General features: G+C 35.6%; 1 long non-coding RNA gene across 2 annotated transcripts in view; it reads left to right on the top strand.

Annotated features, from left to right (window-relative positions):
* LOC106729909 overlaps nt 1-26,753 on the top strand; it is a 327,331-nt gene that overhangs the window by 201,659 nt on the left and 98,919 nt on the right. Inside the window, exon 4 of one of the 2 annotated variants that reach the window (XR_004314881.1) lies at nt 14,665-16,421. The exons of the other annotated variant lie outside the window; for it this stretch is intronic. This is a non-coding gene — a long non-coding RNA (uncharacterized LOC106729909). Of the gene's footprint in view, nt 1-14,664; nt 16,422-26,753 lie in introns of those variants that run through there. 2 annotated transcript variants of the gene reach the window in all.

The raw sequence follows: 26,753 nt of genomic DNA on the forward strand, positions 1-26,753 counted from the left end.
AAAATGTCAGTTTTGAGTCAGTTCTATTTTTGTAATTATCTGAAGACAATATCTGTATCAAGGGTATACCGCACTCAACCCTCCTCCCTTTGTCTGTATATTGTAAGAAAATCATATGCAGACAAAGGTGGGTTACTAGAATTGCATGTGTGTATATATGCATATACATCACATATATATGTATGTGTTTATATATACACATTTCTTAAGGGGCAGGGTGACCTCAGCTGACATCTGTGTTACACTTAGAATGTGTTAAGCATAAAAGACTAACATTTATCATAAGATCAATAATTTTTAAAGGCTGCAAAAATACAAGCATGAAAATACAAGCATTTTTCTTGAAAAGGTAGATTTTACAGTTTATACAGAATAGTTTGATTTTCAGAATGTATTCTGAAACTCCATGCAGCATTCAAATACATAAGCTTAAACTTTATACCTAATGTCAGACTCCATATAAAGATAATCATTCCCCATGTTTATATAAAATGAATGTAATAAAAATTTTATTATACGTTATGGACATTCATAAGACAGAAGATACCCTATGTATAGAAAAACTTTCAAGTTCTCATAATTTTTTTAAATCTCATTTTTTCCATAAAGAATAATGGTTATCTCAGGTTAAACTTCCTAAACTTCAAACTGTCCTTTTTTACTCTTTTTTTTTTCTGTAATCATGTAAAAGACACACACAAAAATAAATGCCATGACCTAAAATGAGCTTAAAATTTAGCTCTAATGTTATCTGTCTCTATAAAGTGACTCTTTCTGTGAGTAGAACATTCAATCAATGTATCACACAAGCAGTAAATCTTCTGGAAGTTTCTTCTCATGGAAACAAGTCTTCCCATGAGGCTTCCATGTGCTGTCTGTGGTGTCCTTTACATACTCGTAATCTGAAGGTGTAAAACCAAAGCCTAGGAATCTGGATTGATACAATATTCTTGAAAAGAACAGTCAGAAGTAGCTGAGCTATCTTTATGCCTTTGTACCAACCAGGCACACATATATTAAAAACTGGGTGACAGAAAATCAATAAAATGCATTAAATCTGAGTTGGTTCCACAAGTTAAAAAAATAAATAAGTAAATACGAAAACAAAACCTATTATTCCATTCAAAATACAGGGTCACCTGCGAGATCTCAATCCTCCAGGAACACAGCCTGTCTTAAAGGATTTACTGATAAAACTAGTAACTAAGAGGGTCAACATTTAAGATCCACTGTATGTTTTCTGTATCTGTAGATAGTATTTTCTTCAAATAGTTAAGAAATATTTGATTTAAACCCTTGTTTGGCCCATAACAAAGTAGTGCCAGATTTGATCCAAATTGTTAACATACTGCATTAAGGATTAAGTACTTTTTCATGAGTCTTTTTCTCTTTTTTTATTGAAGTGTAGTCCATTTACAACGTTGCGTCAGCTTCTGGTGTACAGCATTAGTTCGGTCATACATACACATATCAAGTACTTTTTAAAACCGCAGTTCTGGTTAATTTCTTTCTACTCAGCATCAACCAAAGCTATCCTGTCACTTGGCAGAGAAGCTTCTAAAGAGCAACTTTGCCCAGGGCTGATCCTTTGTGCCTGAGATGCTGTCTCACAGAGGCGTTTGGTGTTCTGTCTTGCAAAAGCTGCATTTTTCTGGATCCACATGCTGTTTTAGACTCTGCTTGGTCCTTTGATCCCAGGTGGCTATCTATTGCCCTGATGTAAAAGAAAGCATTTTGTTTCTGCACAATTTGGTGTAGACCCTTCAGTTCACAGACATTCTGAAACCATCACTCTTTGTTGGTTTTGGTTCCCTGTTAGCCTGCTTAGAGTATATGAAATTCCTTCCCCACCACGTGCTCAGGAAAGGAGTGGGAACCTGACTCCCTTCAACTATACTTTCCCTCAGATCTCAGTGGCAAAAACTGTGCCACACATTTACAAAAGATGCTAGGAAATGTCGTTTTTTTAACTGTTCCCTTACATAGCCGACAAATTCAAAACTCTGTTAGTAAGGAGATATGGAAGAATAAATATTGATAATAAGCTAGCTGCTTAGGTCACAAGAGCAATCTCTTTATATAATAAACATTTATTGCATAGACATTTAGGTATTTTATAGTGGTTCAGATGGAGAGAAAGGCAAGTCCAGCGATGACTAAAATAAATGAAAAGTCTGCTTTAGACTGAATGTTTGTGTCTCTCATAATTCAAATCTTGAAACCTAACCTCGAAGGTAACAGTATTATATGGGACCTTTGGGGTGATTGGATCATGAGTATGGAGACTTCATGGATGATATTAAGACCCACTTAAAAGTGTCCCCTGAAGCTCCCTCACCCTTTCCATCGTGTGAGAACATAGGACCATCTGTGAATGAGGAAGTGGGTCCTCACCAGATACTGTCTGTGCTGGAGCCTTGATCCTGGACTTCCCAACCTCCAGAACTGCGATAATGAATGTTTCTTGTATGAGCCATCCAGTGTGTTATTTTTGAGAGCAATTATGCAGTGTTGCTCCCAATGTCTTGAAAAAAAGAGATAACAGAATACTATCTATAACTCTTTTTCTTCCATCAGCAAGTCTTATTTTAAAAGCCTAATAAACGCTTGGTACTGAATTCCCAAGGCTAGCCTGTATTTAAGGGATGGAGATGCTGGCTCTACCTCTTGGTTGGAGGAACATGGCAGGAATTGCTATGACCATCTTAGAAGGAAACTTTGTACATTTTGTAAGGTCATCAGTGACATTTTGTTAGGCAGAGTAGCTGAGGAACAGCCTGCCACACAAGCTTTCCTTAACACAGTCAAAGTTCTCTAAAGTATGCACTCCCTAGGAGACAGTACTCTCACTTCACTAATTTTAAACTCTCCACCTACATTTTCAGGGGGAGTTGCCTCATAAGCATGAAATTCTCTACCATTCTATTTTGTTCCATTTGACCCAGTTCTGTAAATTTCAAATTGGGTATCTTGGTTATGATGGTTCATATTTTCTGAGTTTCCTCATATTTAAAATTTTGATTAATGATATCATCTACCTTAGTAATCAAAAAAGTTTACACGTCAGGTGAAATAATGAAATGTAGAGTTCTTCACCACTTGCAAATTTTTACACACATGGGAGTTGTTGTTATGCTTTGCTTTGGCTCATCTTGTTCTGTTCTATCAACATTATTCCATCCCCCACACAAATTCTTTACTCAATAATGATTTGATAAAAATACATCATCTTCTTGTGGCATGGCAGTCCTTCATAATGAAAATGAAAGTTAAAAAGATTAAATACAGAAATAATTTTATTTCCTCCTGAAAATTCTCCCCTCCTGTGCATCCTACTTGTTACCCTCACATCTCACTGCCCTAACCAATGTGAATTTCAAAGTATAGTTGAATATTTGAATAATTATTTATTCATTTCGGTAATTTATATTCTTTGTTTGCTATATGTATCCCTATTCAAATAATTTATTTACAGAAAACTCAACTATTAGCTCTAATGAAGAGAAGCAGGACACTGATAATCAAAAAGAGTGTTCAGGGCAGTTCTTATTTGTTTGAGGGATTAATTTTTTTTGGAGGATTTGCTTTTGTAATTAAATTTTTTTTTCTCACTAGAATTAAATTTTATTTGCATTCCTTGGGCAGGGAAGTATGAGATACTGAGGAGAATTCTGAGTACCGAGAGAAGATGATCTGGATGTAAACAAAATTCCATAAGCCACACAATTTGAAAATATACTGATCATTCACAGTTGATCACATAATACATTTGCTTATATTCATTCCATTTCTTCACCATATCATAAAGTCTTTGAGTAGAGGGACCAGCTGCAAACAAATTCTATAACTATTAAAGTGAAAGATACCATACCAAGCCCTTAGTCTGACTATGATCAATAATTCCAAGTGGCAAGAATATTGTGACTGAAGTCTGGGGCTGATCCGAAAGCTAATAAGTTGATGTGATTTTACTGTGTCTTCTATTCTCCCTCTTCTGATATAAATATTTGGGGTATATGTGCATATGTATATGTGCAGGCGGAGACAGAGGAGAGGGGGAAATTGAGTAGAATAATAAAAGAAAATGATATTCCAACAATTTTTTGACAAAATTCATAGCAGTATAAAGAATGGTTCCAGGGGAGAAAAACAATAAGATAAACATTTAAAACTCATATTTCATAAATATGAAGTGATTTCGGAGTTTACCTCAATGAATGTAATGGAACACTTATTGCTTTTATTTAATTTAGAACAGGATATGCATTAGCTGTCTCTTAGCCAAGTTCATTTATAAACTATTAATGGTGTAATTTGCATTTTCATCAAGAAGGCAAAAAAAAGTATTGCATAGTCCCTTTTTCTCCAGACACTGAGTCATTATTTAATTAAGTACTCTTTACAGTTTTACATATCACATTTGCATTTTTATCTAGGTGCTGCAATGAGTAAATATATTTAATTTGTCATTTCATATGTTTTTTAATCTAAGCATATGAAGATCATTAGCTTTTCTTATAATGCCATGTTTTCTTTAAATTCTTTAACTCACAGACAATAGTTTCACTCCCTTTTATTTGAAAATAGTGTTGTTACTAAGTTAGAGGCCAAAAGAAAACCAAAATAATCTGTACAAATTTTCAGTGACCTAGTTCACAGATTCCATTTTAAAAGTAATTGCATTTTTACTATATATTGTGTGGTGTTTCCAATTACTTCTTTACACAGACAGTTTTCCCGCTGCATGTCTCCTTTTAAGAACTATGTAAATAGTTAACCATGTTTTGAAAATTCTACAAAATCCTTAATAAATCTTAAGCTCAGATAACATTAAAGAATATTATTAAAATGGAAGAAGTGAATATAAAATATGAGCTCAAGAGACTGTGATCATTATCTACAATTATAGAAAGAATTGTTTTCAGGAAACAAAAAACTACAAAAATGAAAACTGATTTTGAGTATTAGGGAAATAGTATGGAAGTCTTTAAATTCTGTGATACTCTTCTGAGCTAGGTGAAATAACTCCATTGTTTAGAATAGTTTATTGATTTCTTTAATAGAAAGTGAAAGTAAAGTGGCAGAAAAAATCTACAGCCATCTGTCTGTCTGTCTGTCTATCTGTCTAATCATCTCTATCTGTATATGTATGTGTTTAAAGAGAATATTGAAAAACTTAACCAACAATTCACCAGACTGGTGATGTCTCCCCAGCTCAAGATTTACTCTTTATACGCATTGCTCTCCTCACCAATGGTGGGAGCACAGGGAGATTTTTTAAAGTGACAAGTTTTTTGTACTTGAAAATAAAGATATTAAATGTTTGTATTAGCACATTGTTGTGTCGAAAAATCTTTGATGAGGTTTACAGAAGTAGATATATTCCTAGAAAACTTATATGGATTCTTTCAGAAAAGAGTACTGTTTCGTACTTATAAAAGCCTTAAAATTAGCCTGGTACATATATAATCATCCTTCATGACCGCAGATACAGTAAGGCTGTAAATAAGTTCAGCTCAGTTCAGATGAACACATTTTTATAATGTAGCTGCCAAAGTTTCTTTCCTTACAGCATTTAAGATTTCAGAGTAGCAATCAATTTTATATCATAACAAGACATTGAATAGCTCAAAAGAAATGTAATGTTTAGGCTATTAAGATATTGAGGTATAAACATAATAAATGAGACAGATTATTCAATTTAAAGGTATATTCAGCCTCCAGATTCATCCATGTTGTCGCGAATGGCAGAATTTCCTTTCTTAAGGCTTCCATTGTGTGCATATACCACATTTTCTTTATTCATTCGTCAGTGAATATTTAGATTGCTTCCATGTCTTGGCTATTGTGAATAATGCTTCAGTGGACAAGGGAGTGCAGATATTCCTTCAAGATTCCAATATCAATTCTTTTGGATATATATTCAGCATGAGGTTGCTGGATCATATGGTAAGTCTATTTTCAATTTTTTGAGGAACCTCCATACTGTTTTCCATAGTGGCTGCATCAATTTATACCCCTACTGACAATGTTCAATGGTTCCCTTTTTTCCGCATCCTCACCAACACTTTTCTTCTGTTTTGTCTTCACTTTTGTTTTTGTTTTGTAATAGCCATCCTTACAGGTGTGAGGTGTCGAGGGCTATTTCATTTTGGCTTTGATTGGCATTAGTTATGCTGAACTAATTTGATTGATCATTAGTTATGCTGAATACATTTTCACATACTCATCGGCCACTTTTATGTCTTCTTTGGGGAGATGTTTAGTAAGATCCTTTGCTCATTTGCTAATTGGGTTATTTGTTTTCTTGCTATTGAGCTGCAAGAGTCCCTTATATATTTCAGATATTAACCCTTCATCAGATATATAGTTTGCAAATATTTTCTCCCATTCTGTAGGTTGCTTTTGATTTTGTTGGTTGTTTCCTTTGCTGAGCAGAAGCATTTTTTCTGCCTTTATATTATTTTCTTAAACCAGCAATTAAGCTATAATTGATGTACTAAAATCTGTACATTTTTAATGTAAACAACCTGATGAATCTGACAGTAAGTATATACTTGTTAAACCATCACCACAATCAAGACTTTTTATTTATGAGGAATTTACTTTTTGTTTATAAGGAATTTGCAAGGCTTTACTTTTGTGAGAAATCTAACAGGCCAAACTCATAGAAGCAGAGAGTATAATAGTGGTTGTAAGGGACTGGGAGAAGGGGAAAAAGAGGGAAGTATTAATCAAAAAGTACCAAATTTCAGTTATACAAGATGATTAAGTCCTAAAGAGCTACTGTACCACATAGTCTAGAATTAATAATAATGTACTATATACTTAAATTTGCTAAGAGAGTATATCTTAAGTTTTATTATCACAAAATTAATAGTAATAGTAATATAATAAAGAGGGTGAGAGGAAACTTTTGGAGGAGACAGATATGTTATGGCATAGATTGGTGATAGTTTGAGAGATGTATACTCATCTCTAGACTCATCAAATTTACACATTACATACATTTTTTTGTGTGTCACTCATACCTCAATATTGCAAATGTTAGCCACTATATATAAAAATAGATTTAAAAAACTAATTTCTTTTGTATAGCACAGGGAACTATATTCAGTATCTTGTAATAACCTTTAATGAAAAAGAATATGAAATGAATGTATGTATATGCATGACTGGCACATTGTGCTGTACACCAGAAATTGGTACATTGTAACTGTCTCTACTTCAGTTAAAAAATTCATACCTCAATAAAGCATTTTTAAGAGTATATTTTTTCCTAAAATAAACCTTATCTTTTTCTCTATCTTTTCATATATTCAAAAATCTCAACTATCACTGATTGAATTGTGACACTGTATTTACCATAATAAATTAAATGTTTGGAGGAGGCCTCAGATATGATGCAATATCTCTGGGGAGATGCAGTAAAGAACAAGAGTTTGCATATATAAACATTTAAGATAAATGTCATACTGTCTATGAGCACAGGCAGAGGAGATAGAACTGAGTTTGAAACTTGGCTCCACTGCTTCCCAGCTGGTGACATTGGACAAGTTTCTGTATCAAAAACTGGTGATGGTAACCACGGTGGAGGCAGATTTTTAACGTTAAATGATAAATTCATGTAATGATTTGGCAGAAGATCTATCAGTCACTTAATAAGCACCCAGTAAATAATCATTATGTCACTAGCCTAGTCTGAAGGGTAACTCAAGAAAAGAAAGAAAATAAACACTAATCCAAGTGCTGGTACTCAGTGAGCTTAATAACATTCAGGGTTTAATCTGAGAAAACTTAATTAAATATAGTCATTCTCTCACTTCTTTTCCCTATAACTCAATTTTGGAAGAAATCTTGTTTTTTTTAAGGAAGATGGACTCTATTTTTTTGCAAGTGCTTGCTTTAGCCTCATGATGTGAAACAGCAAAGCAGATACGCTGCTAGGAAATACGAGGTGGCAGAGTGCAAATTTGGTGGGCCAAATAGAATTTCCGTGGGTGTAATGATTTTTAGGAACTGACAGCAAGCTGTCTAATACCATATTTCCATATTCATCCTCCAGTAGCATGAGCTGCAAAATTCCTAGCTGAGAGCCTTCCTGGTTGGCTGGGTTATAACTTTGGGAAGTTTTATAGCTGAACTTTAAAATAAATCCACGTGATCTGGGGCTTTAAATTCAATTTTTGGAATATTAATCTAAGAGAACAGCAGACATTTATTCTGTCCAAATGTGCCATTGGCTCTCTTAAACCCATGCTGCACAATTCTTCCGTGAATGATTGAGAACCTGGTGTTTCCTCCTTGTCATCGTACGTTCCACAAAAGGCGGTAACTCCTTAATGGATATTTGTTCACCTGTCTCATCTATTCCAATAAAAATCTGAAGTAAATATACACTTGAATTGCTCTGAGAATTTATTCACAGAGAAATTATCTGTCAGGAAGTTAGTTATATCCACGAGATATTCATCGCTTTTCCGTGTGTAGTCGGCCACCAGATGGTCGCTCTCCACAGGTCTCGTGGGCTGTGAATTGGTTCCTATAGAGGAACCACATCTCCAGTTCTCCAAACCCTCTTAAACCACGAATTTAGAGTGTTCTGCATTTAATGTTATTGTTTTCATTTCACAAAAAAATCAATAACATCTTCACAGAAGATGTTACACATGTGGTGGAAAGAAAATCCTTCAAGTTTTATCATTTACATTTTTACGTAATTTTATCCTGATTCTAAATGGCTCCAAATAGCCTTTTTTTCAAAATGGTATAAAACACTGCATGTGAAGAATTTCACTCTAAGAAAAATATTATTTTGAATTGCTTTGATTTTATTGAAGACACACATAGATTTTTTTTTAATGATGGGAAATAAAAATAAATTACTATTTGATTATCTCCTGTATCATTTTCATGCCCCTGAGGTAGACAGACAAAAGTACACCTAAACTGATTACAGCTACCCTCATTGTTTTCCTAGCAAATATCTTTATTGGTCAAGTTCCTCATTGTTGACTAAATACTATAATAAAACCTTGATTCAATCTATTAAATATTTACTGAGAACTCATATGTACTATCCATTATACTAGGCTTGAAATGATTTCTGACAATTTGAGGCTCCCTTTCCAGTGGGAGAAACCCAGTGTAGATGAAGATACAAAATGAATGATTTCAGGAAAATTGTGGTGTTAGAGGCACAAAGAATAACTTTTTCTAGGAAGAATTTGAGAAAAAAAAAATTGGGATTAATAAAAACTAAATTGGTTTGGAATAGAGGAAGAGGGGGCAATGACATTCCAGAGAGAACAAGATTATGAAAGAATAAAATATGAAAGTAGCCAGTAGGGTAGATTCTAGAAAGGAGGTTGAGTACACTGAATAAAAAGAGAAATGGACTCCACTCTGGTAGTTAACTGGTGACTTTACATGGCTGTGGTTTTCACTGACATGGAATTTGCTTGGTACTATTAGAAAATAAGATAGGATCATCATTTTTATCCTGAGATTAATGACTCTTCTTGTTATCTCAAAGCAAATTAATTTTTATGAGGCACAACATCTCAGTATAAAATGGTGAGGTTGAAAGTCAGATTACAAAGGAATCAAGAACTAAATAGTAACTAAGAAAATTAGCAGAAGAAATGTTGATGGTGGGGCATGTGAAAAAGCACCAGATGTTGGAGATTAGACAGCATGCAGGAAAAAAAAATGTCATAGTTAAAAAAAATTGTTTTACATTAGTTGGTTGGGTTAACCCAAAACTTGAGTTAGCAAAGAGGTTATCTTTAGCAGGAAAAATTCAAACATGAGAAATGTGGGGAGGCTAATGGGTATAGTACGGAGGAAGTAGTTAAGAATATTAATGTTGGAGTCAACAGACTCTGGCTGTGTCACCTCCTGCAAGTTATTAAAACTTTTGGTGCCTCTGTTTTCTCATCTATATAATGAGGTTACTAAAATATACTTCAGAGTGTTGCTTGTGGCTAAGTTAAATAATATAAATTAAGTGCTTAGAATGGTGCCAGGATGTAGTGATCACTCAACAAAAGATAGCTATAAAAAATTGATCATCATCTACAAACTGGATAGGCAAGTGAAGAACAGATTAGAAAGAACAAGTCATCTGTTTAAAAAAAGAAAACAAACCTATAACTGCCTCCTCTTGTACTTCAGAAAGGATTGAAATTCTTTTGGCAAAATGCTCTTTCAGAGTTTAATTTCCGCCAACTATTCTGCCTCTCCTCAGAGGGAACAGCCATGGTAGCAGTATTCTTGTAACAATTTTTTGAGTGATATTGGTGGCTTCAAATAATTTTTCAATAAATTATTTAGTATATACTTATACTAAGAGGAATCTGGTGTATTATGCAAGCATCTAGATTTTATCCTCTACGTTTTTTAAAATTGTATTTCCATTTGCCATAGATTGGTGTTAACACAGAGCCAGAAGCTGGGGAATGACTAGGTCCCAGATCCAGAGGTCAGGCCCCTGGACTGACCTGCAGCCAAAGCCCACCAGGAAATATGAGGAATTTACAAGGCTTTACTTTTAATTCTCTTGCTTCTCCTTTGACCATACACCAAAATCTACTTCTGGGAGAAGAGACCACCGAAAACCTGAAACCACTCACTACCAACAAAATAGTCTAGGAATTGGGAATAGCAAGGAGGTTTGAAGGGAGGAGAGCAAATACTAAAAATTTACTAGTTACATCAAACCACAATGTATCTTAGTGAACTACAGGGCCAGGGTGTTAAGAATCTAAGGAAATAGTTATTAATTTAAAATGGATTGAACTTATTTCCCATGTTTATGTCTGCTTTATAGGCTTTTGTTTAGATATACGTAAAGAGAGTACAACTATTTAAGCCTTTTTTCCTTTTTCTCTTTCTGTACAACAGTTTTTTTTTTATTGAAATGTTGTCAGGTTATAGTGTCATGTCAAATTCTGGTGTACCATGTAATAGTTCGGTCATACATATACATACATATATTCGTTTTCATATTCTTTTTCATTATGGGTTACTGTAAGATATTGAATATAGTTCCCTGTACTATACAGTTTAAACTTATTTATCTATTTTATATATAGTAGTTAGTGTCTGCAAATCTCTAACTCCCAATTTATCCCTTCCCATCCTCTTCCCACCCTGGTAAATGTAAGTTTGTTTTCTAGGTCTGTGAGTCTGTTTCTGTTTTATAAATAAGTTCATTTGTCTTTTTTTAGATCCCCATATAAATGATATCATATGATATTTTTCTTTCTCTTTGTGGCTTACTTCACTTAGAATGACAATCTCCAGGTCCATCCACGTTACTGCAAATGGCATTATTTTATTTTTTGTGGTTGAGTAGTATTCCATTGTATAAATATACCACAACTTGTTTATCCATAAGCAAAACAAAAAGACAATCTATGGAATGGGAGAAAATATTTGCAAAAGATGAGACTGACAAGGGCTTAATTTCCAGAATATATAAACAGCTCATACAACTTAATAACAAAAAAAAACCCAATCCAAAAATGGACAGAAGACCTAAACAAGCAATTCTCCAATGGCCAATTGGCACATGAAAAAATGCTCAATATCACTAATTATCAGAGAAATGCAAATCAAAACTGCAATGAGGTATCACCTCACACTAGTCAGAATGACCATCATTCAAAAATCCACAGATGATAAATGCTGGAGAAGGTGTGGAGATAAGGGAACCCTCCTACACATGGGAGTTGATGGGAATGTAGTTTGGTGCAGCCATTATAGAAAACAATATGGAGATTCCTCAAAAAACTGAAAATAGACTTACCATATGATCCAGCATTCCCACTCCTGGGCATATATCTAGAGGGAATTTTAATTAAAAAAATACATGCACCCCAATGTTCATAGCAACACGGTTTACAATTGTCAAGACATGGAAACAACCTAAATATCCATCAACAATAATTTTTTAAGTAATGTTAAATGTTCTTTAAGCACCATACTGAAATACTTTGCATAAATGCCTGTATTGTTCACATTGCTTCAGTGTGCCTTTCTTGGTTCTCATTGCCAAAATCAGGACAGAATCTATATAAATCTATAAAACCCTTAATCATTAACACCATTTCCATCAGGTTAAACTCCCAACTCAGTCATAAAAATACTAATGAATCTTAATATGGCTACATGAATAGTCTTAACTGTGACGGTCCTGAGTGTGTGACCAGTGTGTGTGCGCCAAGCTGATGGAACCTTTTTTTTTTTTTTTTTTTTTGACAATAGCTTTTTAGTTCGGTGTAGGGGAGGAAAGAGCCTGCCTTTTCACACAATGCCAAACCTTGAATAGTTCCAATTTCAGCCTAATCACACTGTCCTTAAAATTTCACTCTGCTTGAATAATGAAACAGGATGATATGAAAATTGTATGAAACTAGCATGCCCCAGGACAGGTAGGGTAGGATGTAATTACATCTGCTTCAACAGCTGGAGTGATGTGCTGTAAGGAAGGCTTTTAAGGTGACAGAAGTTAATTGCACAGGTTTTAGGGCAGAAGGAAATGTATGTGAAGAAGCAAAGGGAAAGGACACAAACCCCGAAAGGGTGTCAGATTTAGAAATTTGAGAGGAAAAGGATTATTTCCAGTTAGAAATGGACATAAAAAGGTAAATGGCAAGCCACTTTTTTCAATAAAAGAAATAAAAAGGAGACTCTTGGCTGAGTGGAAAGCACTGCATTCCTTCCTTGCTAGCCTCCCAAGCATAAAGTGCTGTATGATGTACCTGCATATAAAATAGGATGGCTTCCCATAAACCAGGCTATGATATTTCCCCAGTGACACTGGACCTCAAGGCAGCTCGGTAAGAAAGAGCACATTTTCCTGCCATGTCTGTAATGACAGCAGTGCCTATCTTGGGCTAGGTATCGCAGGGCCATAGAAACCACGATGCAGTCAGTCTTGTCTCCAGCTGGAAAATACAAAGCTTTTGAAAAAGACCCTTTGGGTGGCATTTCTCTAATGAAGGCTGAATCACTTTTTGCAAGCTGTGTGAGTTTGTCACAAAGAAGAGAAAGGGACTACGTATGATAGTAGGTGTCACATTGAAAATAAAAGTTTCAAAAGGAAAAAGGAAGTAAGCTGTGTTATCAGTCTCAGTCTCATCCATCTTCCCCAGAGGGCAACCTTTTTACAGAACTAGTTGGACATAAGCTATGCTATTTATTCCTGGCAGGTGTACAGTAAACACAGTATCTTCCATACATATTCTTCACTTCCTCAATGTCTTCAGAAAAAGTATGTGATAAATCACCAAAAAAAGAAATCTCCTTGGATTTTGTATAACTATAGATTCTTCTAGAAATGTAGAGAGGTATGCAAGTATTTTTTTTAATAAGCCTGGTATTTTGAGTTATAACATTTGCTCAAGGATATTATCACTCGATCTTTAATTGATGCTACTATATTAATTGTATGGCACTAATATACTTAATAAAGACTGAGGGTTGCTCAGAGAATGAAAGTTTATTGTTGAATTTTAATGCATAACGCAAATATATCAATGTAATTGCTCATTCTTCCCCATTCTTTGGACACTTCATTTTGATTAGCTAAATGTGTTTTGAAGACATTTTTTTCAGTTTGCTGAAAAAGTCAAAATCTTCCCTAAGCTAGAATGTAAACACAAACACTAAATCATTTACTAAATATCTGTCAGCAATTTACAATCCCATAACCTCATTTCAAATTAAAATCTCTTAATGCTCTATCATTCTCCCCAGGGGAGATCAGCTTGCAATTCTCAAGGCAAATACAAATTTCTCCTCCAGATTCAGCTTAATCCTGATTTCTCATTAGAGGGCTTATTTAGAGTAACGTGATGTAATCTGCCTTCGCATTATGGACAGCTGTGTTTATCAGCCTCCAGCTATATTAAAGGGGCAGATATATTCATTCATGGTTTCTTTTTTAAAAGTAAAGCCATTTCAGCCATTTTTATAGGTATTTTGTATACCTTTGCATGAAAAATTTCACCTCAATTCTGTATTTGGTCAACTTCATTTTTGTCTCATCAGTTGGTTATTTTAAAGAAACAGGGTATTTGGGAAGGAAAGCATAACCCAGATTTTATTTTTCCTTAAAATGTTTTTAATGAGTGAATCCACACACATTAAAATTAAATTATAAAATTAAGGTACAAAATTAAAAGAACCATACCACATTAATGCGTAATATACACAAATATTTCGAAGATTCATGGAGGTGGGTAGTTTAAAGAAATCAGATTATCTTTGGAGGACGGTATAGCACAGTGGTGGGGTGTGTACTTAACATGCATGAGATCCTGGTTCAACCCCCAGTACCTCCATTAAAAAAAGTTAAAATAAACTTAATTACCTCCCCCCTCCAAAAAAATAAATAAATAATACGAAAAAGATCATCTTTATCCTCTAGGCTCTAGTCAAGACTGCACATACCAGTCATACCAAAAGAAGGTGTTGAAGAAGTTTTTAAGAAGACTTCCCAAAAAATTCACACACTGGCCCTGACTCCAAAAGACTTTTCCTTACGGATACGTGATATCAAACATAGTGTAAAAGACGTATTTTTCTTATTCTTTTCTTGGTACTGTTGAAAAGTAATAAATTATAATTTCAAAATAATGATCTTTCTCACACCAGACAACTTGCAAAGTGGATCAGGGACCAGCTGCATCGTCATATTCGCCAGTTTTGGCTGCCGCCTCTATTCCAGACCATAGATGAGGAAGACCCATCGGTAAACAGAGTCACGTCTCGGGGGCTGTCAGGGAAACAGAGAATAGCTCCACTCATCTCTGTGCTGCTCTCTCAGCAAGAGAGAGGGTCTAGGGCTTAGCTTCCCATCGTACAGGGGCAAGAACAACCTAGGTACTGCTTGTTAAGGTTGATCTCATTTTAAACTCCTAAATCATCCATCTCTATGATTCTAGAATAAATTCTGTACTTTTCATTAGTGGTTGATATTTCACTGTATATAGCACCTGTTCTGAGTACAGAGATATGGAAAAATAATTCTGATTGCCTTCTTATTTGATATTGTTTACGTTGATTTAAATGCTGGTTAAAGAATTAGAAACCTTCCATTGCAGAACTAGCTCATGATGGTGCACGCACCAACAAGCCACAGGTAGCTTCTTCGCAGGATGAGGAGTTGTGGTTTAGAAGTTACTCGTACGCATCATCCTACAGTAAAAACAGAACACATGTCAGCGCAGCATCAGTGTGCATCAGCTGAGGACACTGGTGCTCACGCCTGGTCTCTTAGAATATGGGTCCTTTGGGCATCCTGGTTTATATGGAACAGTCTGTGGCTTTTTTCCCCGTTCCCTTTAGCTGAACTTTCTATCTTAACAACTTGCTTACCTAGATTCACAACATCTTACGGGCTTTCCCTAGTCAGTCAGACTGATCCTTAATCTTATTGGTCAGTCCTATCCTCCTGTCCCCTAACTCCCAGCTTGAAAAAAGGGCATCCCATCTTTACTCAAAGTTACCACAAGTAACTTTGTACCATTACTTCAAACCCTATCAGTTATGAATGGACAGTGTAGTTAGAAGCATAAGCAAAAGGTAATATTCACAATAGTATTCAATGGTCACCAAAGAACAAACTAAAAGGTAGTCCCCAGAAGAAAGGAGGTAGTTGGAAAAACTCGTATGTTTAAATATCGAAATAATGCTTGCCTTGGATCTTGAGCAAAATTAAAGTCATAGTGAATAATAGATGGAAGAATATGGGGGGGAGGAAGGGAGAGGATATCTGATTCTGTATTTACTGAGATGTGTTTATGGTGCTTAGAGTTTTATGAATGATTAGGGCCATAGTTAGGGTGAACATTTATCTTGGTTTGCCAGAGACAGTTGTGAATTTTGCCTTTTCCTGCTGAAATTACTAACAGCATCCTTTTTACACTTGAAAGTGTTCCAGTTTGTGTAATAAACCTCATGATCATTCTACCTAAAGTCTGAGAAGTTGTCGTGGTGGGGATGAGTTACAAAAAAAAAAGTTTTAACTGAGAGAAAAGTGTTATGATTTGTGGAAAGCAATGAGCCAGCAGTAGACAGGGAAATGATAGGAGACCAGGACTGAAGGTTGAGGCTGCTGATTCTTATGTGGGTGAGAGTGAATATATTTGCTTTTGTGGAGCGCAGTGTTTGACTTTAAATGTTACAGAAAATGAGATCAACTAGGCAGACAGAATCCCAGTGATTAAGAATTTTGAAGCCTGTAATTTAGAATTCTAATTAGACTATAGCCAGTAGTCATTTTCCTTCTCAGAAGAGGAGCTTGACTGTCCAATTTATCCTGAAGGATTCTTGATTCTTGTTGCTTCAGAAAGTCTCAGTTTAAGGCACAAGATTCTACAATCAGCAGAAGTGGCTGCTGTCCTGGTCTAGATGTGGTGTGGATAATATATGGACCATGGCTGTGCCTGTGGAGATGAAGAGTCAAGAAGCAAGAAATAAAAATCTCAACTATAGATACTGTGAGAGTGAGATAAAAACGCATTCCTTCTCACATGACACATGTCCATTTCATTTACTTCTAGAATGTAAAGAGAAAAGCATGCTAAATACTAATTAATAATATTCTTCAAGATTTTTAACTTCAGTGACCTCCATTTCTTTATTGTCTTTTCTCCTATTTGTGTCTCAGCAAAATGAACAAAACATAGAAATCTGAGCTGCAGTGTCTTGTGTCCTTGACTAGAGACATTGCATCTGCCAGAGCCTTTCAGATCAGTGCCCATTGCAGGGTTCTAAGTTCCCAGGGACGCTGTAACAGCTAACAGATGACTGTAGCTCATGTGAAAAATCCCACTATGTGTAGGTGTGCGTTAGGCCTGAAATCACAGTCCACTAATGGGCCACTTTCGCTTGTACGCTGCTTTTTATTCTTTTTAAATATGATTATACTGGATATGGTGGCCATTTCCCTAGTTGCCTTCAGATTCATTCTCCTCCCTTACACTTTTCTGTTTGGTATCACTCAGCTGACTCTGCAAAGTACAGTCCCCAGGCTCCTTTGAGACTGATCTCTATTTCAACGGAGAGGCACTGGCAGGTGATTGGAGTACAGGAGGAAGGGAGGAGCAGAGTCACTCCCCGGCCTTCCCCCATCTCTGCTTCAGTCTATGCCAGTGGCTGTGTTTTCATGTGGTTCCAGTCTCCACGAACAAATTTTATCTCCCTCCCAGCTCCTGCCTGGACAATTCCACAGTGGTTCTAATCCCCACAGGGCAGTTTTAATTCCTGACTTTTCCTAATAACCCCAATCCCTTGGTTCCAAGCCCAGGAAAATTTCACTCACCTTGTTGCCTATTAGGAAATTTATTTCCTCTAACACCTTTACAGACTTGGATCTCTACCGATGCAGAAACACAGTCAGCCCTCTGTATCTGCAGGTTCCTCATCCGCAGATTCAGCCAACTGTGGAGGGGATTTTCCATCGTGGTTGACTAAGTCCCTGGACAAGGAGGGCCGACTGTACCATATTGTTCTACATAAAGGACTTGAACATCTGTGGACTTGGTATCCCCCGGGTCCTGGAACCAGTGCCCCGCAGATGTGAGGGAAGACTGTACTCTCAACAACACAGTTCTAATGGACTTCCCTTCCCAGCACCTTTCTTCTAACAGCGTGACGCCCTTTCCTAATTGTGTCAGTGGAGATTTAGAGGCAAGTAGAGGTCTAGATATTTATACAGTTAGAGGTTACAGGTTTAGAGGGTTAGAGGTCAGAGGTTTAAAGGTTAGAGATCTCCAGGTCTAGAGGTTTAGAGGTTAGAGGTTAAGAGGAGGTTTAGTATAAGGTTATGATTATGCCAGTGACTGGACTGGCTGCATTCTGATTTTTACAGAAGATTCCCAGTTTATGCCTGCTGTCCTGGCATAATTATGAAGACCAGCCTCAAAGATGTTTCAGTTCACAAATTATATAGTCATTGTCCTCATTTACACTCTAGAGTTATCACAGTTTTTACAAATTTAAAGATGACAACAACTTCCCACATGAAACATGGAAGTCACTACCCTTTCTGTTCCTTGACAAGCTCTAATTATTTCCCAATATATGTGAACTTCTCTCTTACCCCAGAGGTCTTGGGGTATGACTAGCTTACATTTTTACAGAGTGTACAAATATTTAATGAGTAAGTTTTGGAAACATAAGTGAGTAAATACTCACCTAGTGACTGGAGAATTTGAATCCATATTGATTATCAAAAAAAAAAAAACAAACACTAAAGCTTATATAAATGGCTCATTAAACAAAATTATATTTAAATAGTAATGTCCAAAGCAGTGGCATGGACACTAGGTTGGAACAGAAATTGGTGCTTTTACATTTATGCATCCATTAAGCAATGGCGTTTTGTAGCAGACCATAGACTCGGTGATGGAGAAACAGCAAAGGGCAAGACAGGAAGCAGATTAATTTGCCTTCAGTGGGATTCCATTGCTAATAACATGAAAACTGGTACCATGTTTTTTGGGGAAGTAACATAGAAATATATACCAAGGGCATATATGTCCATAGCTTTCAACTTATTAATGTCCCTCAGAAATTAATTCTAATGAAATAAAGACAATTATAGATAAAGTCCAGTACACAAGATACTGCTTGCAGTGGTGTTTCTAATACCAGAAATCGGGCAACCGACAGAGTTATTAAGTAAACGTACACAAACACACACACATATAATTGCATGTTTGCTATCACTATGATTACATTAAAAACTAGAATGTAAAAACTACCCCCAAAAATGCGGTTGTTTTGGAGGGCAGTGATTTTATAGATCTTTTTTCTATTTTAAAAACTTTCCAAAAAAATAAAAAATAAAAAATAAACTTTCCATGACATAGTTTTCTCATTAAGCCCCTTTAAAAATAAAAGTAAAATAAAAAATAAATTCACATTAGCCTAACAAAAATGATTAAGAATGTAAGACGTTAAGATTTGAAGTTGCTTTCTTCAAGATGAAAAATTAAACACTTGTGAAATGAATATTTCTCTGCTTCTTTCTGTACATAATTATGAGACGAAGTCTCAGTGTGATAAAAAGACTGTGGGCTGAGAGCCACAGGCTGGGGGTTTTGTTGCTTTTCTGTCAATAGCCAGTAGCTCACTTTGACTAAAATTCCCTGGACTGTGGTTACTTATCTATAAACTGATGAATCTGAACTCATTTGACTATTGATCTGTAAAAAGCTTTTTTAAAAAAGAATAAAAATATCTAGTCTATGAAAGGCTGTTATTACTAACAGCTACAACTGATTACATTTCCATTGTAAAGTGGACCTCATTAGTGATTAGGTTTACATTTATAAACCTGCTTTTATCATTGTATGTTTAAAATGTAATTTGGTAGATCACAAATAAATCCCAGGACACACAGTTTTAATATTAATGCTATAAAAATAATAGACAGCATCATCCTCAGTGTAATAAAAAAAATAGCTGTCTTGTCTTCCTTCTTATTGAGCACTGGTACGCCAAGGAGCTGTTATGCAAAAAAATCTTCTGCACCATATGACATTATCACTCTTCAGTAAATGAAGCAAAAAGATAAAGAGCCCCCTGGGTAGAATGTCCCTAATGAACAGAGAATTGACATTAAAATGTGACAGGCTGACAGACAGAATAATCTGAAGAACTCAAACATTCTTACTGCATGTGTCTGAATAGCCAGGAGATGGGAGATAGACCAAATTACTATCTTAATTTGTTTTGTCATTGTAATATGCATTTTAATTGACATAGAAATTGTTTAAAAGTTCATTTTTGAGGAATGTTGCATTCATGAAAAATATTCATGTGAAAAATGCATAACAGTAAGGCAGTAAAGGCAGAGCCTACGCCGTATACATATTTCTGCGTATACGTAGTGGGTCCCCAAGACATATACATGCAATTAACAATTGATAACTAATGCTGAAATGTAAGTTCCACGGGAGCAGGGATTTTTGTCTTTTTTGTTGATGGACGTATACTAAGCTTCTGGAAGAGTGGCTGGAACATAGTAGGTGTCAATGAATATTTGTCAAAAGAAAGAACAGATAATACACAGGAAAAACATTCAATTTCTCACTTAACCTCATTGAGCAATATTATTGTGAAAATGTCCTTCTTGAAAATGTAGTATTTAGAAGGAAGCTTAGCAATTTAGTTTGAGGATAACAAGAAGGTGATGGTGAACACAAAGATAGATCGACATGGGCCTGTGAACGACTTTCAATCTTTACAATGAGTTATTAGGTTACTAGATATGTAAATACTTTTAATAATTTCTTCATGAAATGAAGCAATAAAGATATTAAGATATACTATAACAATCTGTGTGTGTTTACTGGTTATTTATTGTTTCATATCCAAAACTTAGTGGCTTGAACCACAATGAACCTTAATGGCTCTACAGTGTGTGTGCGTCATACGTGGGGATGGTGTGGCTGGGAAGTTCTGACTCAGTATAATTCCCCATGTCAGGGGCTAGTTCATGGAAGTAAAGATTGCAAAATTTTTTTTCGACTTTATGAACTACAGCATCAGCTAGAACTACTGGAGAAAAACCGCAATGTGTCCCACAGCTCTGCTGCAGGTTGGGAAATACTGCAGGAAAGCAAGGAAGAAATTGATAGGATATATTGCTAGGTTTAAATCATTACAGAAACCTGGAAAGTTTTTGTTCTTTTGTTTTTTTAGAAATGTGAAAAGTTTTTGAAGTGAAAAATCACATCATTAAAATTAGGCTTCTGAGTTACAAAGCAGGAAAGGCAAAGAAATCATTCATCACCAGTTAAAAACAATACTATGGAAAAATACTGCATTGTAACAACAAAAGGAAGCGTAATGTCTTGACAGTGATGCTTTCCAGACAACAGTAATGTTTGCGTTTATCTTCATCTGAAAATAAAGAAACAAACCATTGTTTATTTATAAAATGTCAGAAGATAATTAGACAGCTCTAACTTTTAATAAATTTTAATTGCATTAAAACAATTTTCAAAGCACATCATTTTACATGACTTTTTAAGTAAATTTGGAGCTTCGTGAAAGATGGCCTACAGCTCTCTCTTTTTTCATTTATTCACAACACTGGAGGGATGCAGCATGAATATAGAGGTATGATACCTGTTTTTAATGAACACCTTCTGAACATGCAAGGTACTCATTTTGTCAGACCGTAGACTTTCTGCATATACCACTCGTGCATTTAGGGGTTACTTTCAATCTCAATTAATATATTACGAACAAAACAGAATGATATTTTCCGTATAGGATGTAGAAGCTACAAATATGAGTCCCAAATACAAAAACCAGTGAGTGCCAGAATTTGAATTATATTTTTTGAGCCACAAGATCATCATCCCACCCTTCCTCACCAAAGAGATACTTACATGTTACTTTTAACCACAAGAATCTTACTCACTTGAATCCCCACATCTTTGCCAAACTTTATTTGAATGTTTCATTTTTCCTTTGCAATTTGTCTTTCCTTAGTTGTAATTCTATGTCTTCCATCCAATGTAAATAACATTTTATATGGTTCCACAAAAGAAAATATAGGTGGTGGTGGTGAAGGTAAGAGTTGATTTTTAAACTAATGTCTTCACGATGTACACTTTATATATATAAACTTAGAAATAGAGTGGTAATGATACCTTAAAGTTTGTGCAGGTAATTATAATTTTTGACATATAATAAAATCTATATTTAGCCTGTCAAATAGACAGGTTTTACCTTATTCACCTAAAACTCCAGGACCAAACAAGTTAGATAATTTGATTAAAATTGTAATACTGAAAAAAACACTTTCTGATGTAGCGCACATTTAAGGTCAGAAGTCCCATTTTCACCTCCCAAATGAGAAGCTGCTTAGCTTGTCTCTCACTGTCCTCTTGGAAAAGAAAAGCTTTTCTTAATTTTCAACACCTACCGGCTATATATAATAGTTAAAAAAACTAATTAGCAATAGGTGAATAATTAGGTAACTGTTCAAAATTTAATAAGTAAAAAGAATTTTATCTGTTTTCAGGTTATATATTGCTGCATAGCAACTACTTCAGAACCTAGCCATGTTAGTATAATCCAGTAAGTTTGTGAGTCAAGAATTTACTCAGGGCTCAGCTAAGTGATGCTTTGGCTCTATGGGGTGTCAACTCAGTGGTCACTCAGTGGTATTTTGTAAGTTATTTTCTCAAATTGAGAAAATAGATTGCAAATGGATGAACTAGCCTGGAGAGTCCAAGACAGCTTCAGTCACGTGCCCTGAACCTTGGCTGGAAGGCTGCTCTCAGCTGGGACTCTTCACCAAAGCCCTTACACGTGGTCTCTTGAGCATGTTAGTCCCAGGGCTGCTGGCCTTCTTCTAGGGTCTCAGACCTCCCAAAGGTTGTGTTTCAGGGAAAGGACAGAGGAAGCACCAGTTTCATAAGACCTGGAACCGGAAGCTGATCCAGTGTCTCTTCTGCCACTTTCTATGAGGCCTGGCAGCCACAGAACCCCCCGAGATTCAAGGAGGTTGATCACAGATTCAATCTCTAAACAAGGAGAGTAATGAAGAATCTGCAGCCATCTTTAAGTGCACGGCTAACCAGGGCTCTTTGGGTTGCAAAAGACAAAAATCTAAACCTAAACTGAATTAAACAATAGGGAGCTATTGTTGGTCACAGAACCCAAAAAATTCTGGGCTTTGGCTCAGGCCAATCCAGGGGCTTGACCTCTAGATCTGGGACCATGTCATTCCCCAACTTCTGGCTCTATGTTAACATCAATCTATGGTAATATGGTAGCAGCATTGCTGCCCACTACCTTAGACCATATCCTCTCAGGGTCAAGTCCTGTGAAATGAAATTTGCTTTCTTCTAGTCCCTCAAACAGAATCCTGAACTCTCTCTCAGTGTGCCTGATTGACTTGTTAGGGATTGGTATGCATTCCTGAACCAACCACTGTGACTAGGGGACCAACAGTCTCCAATCACTGGAGCTAAGTCATGCAAGGTCACTCCCCACACCAGGAGTGAAGTCAGCTCAACTTGATGCTCAGCAGCGCAGAACTGGAGGAGAGAACAGCTCCCTGGAGCCAAATCAGTTTACTGTTATCAGGAGAGTGAAGGATGTGGGGCAGCAGAAACAGCAAATGTTCATCACACGATCGTCTCTTCATCCATGACATACAAATATGTGTGTGTATTCCTGTGCTTCTAAAACATAGAGAAAGAAGCGGTCAGAAACAGGACCTGCAGAACAAACTTGAAGTAAGTCAGTCTGGCTATTCCCAACTCAAACCTCGAGAGCAGTGAGAAGAGCTGTGCCATCTCCCGGAGTCTGGCTCCTGTCACTTCCCAGAAATTACCTGTACCACAGACTGAATTGTCTTGGATCACCAACAGTATCTGTCACAAGTACTAAAGTGCGCCATGCTTTGGGGGCACTTTCTCTGTTTCCATCTGCTGCCCATACTTCTTGGGGGTCAATCTTACACCAAGATTCTGACCCCAGATCCACATCCATGATTCCTCCTCTTTTATTGCCACTCTTTGTCTCATCTATGGTAGCCTTCCTTATATTAGAACTCAGCTCAGCTGTATTCATATCAGAACTTTTATATAAAAATTAGTCTGCACCTTCTAATTAATTACTCTGACTGTGCACCTATTTCAATGATGTTGTACAGCTGAAGACATTTTATAAGTTAAGGCATCATTTGAAAATGGTTCTCATAGCCTGCACACATTCTTCTAAACATCTTCAGGAAATGGAACTGTTGACAGTTTTGAAGTAGCAAACCTCATTGATAACCATGTTGCAAGCCTGTCCTTTGAATCAATGTCCAATCAACTTTCCTTTACAAGACTACATTATACTATGGTGAATTCTTTAATTTAGTTGTTAAATTTAATTTGTGTTGTTTGTATATACATGGATAAATCTTAACCTGGATACATGAATTAAAATTTTTTATTATTTTTCTAATGATTAATTTTTTTTCTAAGGGACTGAATATAACACTAAAGTGTACCTTAGAACCATGTAAGGAGCATTTTAAAAGTTCAAATTCTAAGGCTTTCATCCTAAAAATTTTGATTCAGAAATTCTCAGGCAGAGACCATGATATACTTGGTTTTTTTCTTTATGAAAATTTCCTTTGGCTATCTTTAAAATACCACATGCTTGTTTAATGAAAAAAATTGAATCTAAGTATTCGTAAAGCATAAGTTAAATATGCCTCTATATTCTTTTCTTCTTTTTTCACACCTATTAGGTAACAATCTGTTGTGAACTCCTCTATGGTTTTTATGTTCAAAAAACATATTTATCTGTTTTATTTGTTTCTAAGTGGGGTTATATAATAGACATCCTCTGCAGCTAATTTTTTCACTTAATAATGCATTACAGGTATTATGTTAATATATTTAGACCAAACTCATAATTTATTTATACAATATCTCATGCCATGATACACTACAATTTTTTTAAATTCTTTGCACACTGATGGATGTTTAAGTACACCTGTTTGCTTTGGCCTCCACTAGGTGCCCCAGAGGTGAAACCTAGAAGAATTTTTACGTAGCCTCCAAATCCAATATATTCTTGAACAGTTTTCAAGTATTCAATACAGTTCAGTGATAATTAAGGCACACTGACTACTTCTCTTCTATAGAAAGCACACCTCCCTATCAGATTTAATTTGAACACTTAGATAACAATAGCAATATTTTTAAAATACAAATTTTACTCCAAGAATCCCAGGTTTCTGTAATTTAAACTAATGAAGAGTTCAGGTGCCTTGGCAATAGACCAAAAGGAAACAAAGATGTAGAAACGAGTAAGACAAAGCAACATATTTTGAGGTAGTTGACTTTGTTAGTCTTTGAACTGTGATTAATAATTTGAATTTCATTATCATTTATTCAATATTGCTGTGTGGTCTTTTATCACGAATCATTTTAGATAGCTAGGTACATATAATAAATTTTTTTTCACTGTGGCGAAATCCACCTAGTTGCTATGGTGATAGTCATTATGAAATGAGTAAAACAAAATTAAGACCACTACATGCCTAGAATAAAATCAGTGAGGTGATACTCTAAAAGTAGGCATTTTTTAATATATTGTTAGAGCCCAAAGTAGAATTACATTTGCCCTAAATAGTTGGCATCTCCAGTTTTACATGAATGCTTATGAAAGAGACAGAAAGGAGAAAAGCTAACCTAGAGTGATTGCATGAAAAAGGTGAATTATGTAAGATGTTCTGTATTGAGATTAAGAGTATATAATAAAGCATATTGTTTTCGGTTCAGGTGTTATAAAATTAAGTTTCAAAACTGACTTTGAGAAATCAGGCCATAGCTCATACAACTTTTCCTAAATGTACGATTCCCCCCTTTATGTTCATCTGTACTCAAGAAAAGAAAATAGAAAATACCCCTTTTTTCTTTTCAACTACTGACTCAATTACCACTTAGTATTTGGCAGACAGCTAAGAATAGACAATTCTCCACATGACAGCTTATTTTTCTCCACACATTCATCCTCCCTAAATTCAAAACACGTGTTTTCTGGTGACAACAGATTGAACATGTCTTTGGAGAATTTGAGAAAATATTCTAAAACTCATGTGCTTTCACTGTCTCCTGTTGACACCAAACAACACTGCCCAATCCTTTCTCAGAAGCAGAGAAGCTTATGGGAGCTTGAAGAACACAGTCCCTAAAGTTTCATCTGCTCTCTCACATTGTGAGAAGTTTGTAAATCAATTCCTTACCAGATGCTGTAATTCTTTTGGATTGAAGATAAATTGTTGAATTCAGAGAATACAATGCTAAGAAAATCATTAGCTTTGACATTTCAGAGACAAAACAGAGCACCATATTCGTTTGCTGTTCTTGTAAAAGAGTATCAGGTTTTAAAAGTTAAAAAAAATGCTCACGTACATCTTTTCACCTATTTAGGAAAAATAGTTGGTGTATTTATGAACAACAGGAGTAGCAAGTTCATTAAGGAATGTAAAAGGAGTGGAGAAAGGAGAGCTGGGGACCTCATAGAGGATGGTAACAATCTTAACAGTCATGTTGACAGTCAGGGCTTCCTTTTTTTGTTTTGTTTTGTTTATATTGCTTTGTTTTGAATAATCTTGCTCTGGTGACTTTTTCCTCAACTGAAAATGTGAAGAGTCTGAGGCACGTTAGCTACTGGTGATTAGGTCTTGAGATTTTTATTCAAAAAAAAAAAAAAAACCTTGCAAATTTCCCTCTCATATGCAGAAAAAAACCTGGGATTCAAAGACAGATGCTTTCTTATTTTATTATCACGCACACATCTCCAGCCTCTGTGAATTTATCCTTCCCTCGATCACTGGCTGTCTCACCTTAGAAATTAACATATATTTTACTTTTGTTTCTCTATCATTAAAAATGCATTGCAGTGAATAATATAGCAGGGCTGTGTATAAAATGAAACCTTCCGCATCCTCTTTTAAATGTTTGTTCTTCAGCAGAGATCCTCTGAGGAAGACATATTGAAAGGATGAACAGTAATTTAATTTTTTATCATAAGCATTAGTGGCAAATAAAGGACAAAAGTACTTTGCAAGGCTAAAGGAAAAAGATGAGATATTCATCAAGGGAAAATACTGCCTTCATATTGACTGCCAGGTCATGCATATTCTTTTTCTTTTCAAACAGAGAAAATCACAAGATTAATATGCAGACCTTGGAAATATTTTCTAT

The sequence above is a fragment of the Camelus ferus genome, chromosome 24, assembly GCF_009834535.1.
Source record: "Camelus ferus isolate YT-003-E chromosome 24, BCGSAC_Cfer_1.0, whole genome shotgun sequence".
NCBI classification, from domain to species: domain Eukaryota; kingdom Metazoa; phylum Chordata; class Mammalia; order Artiodactyla; family Camelidae; genus Camelus; species Camelus ferus.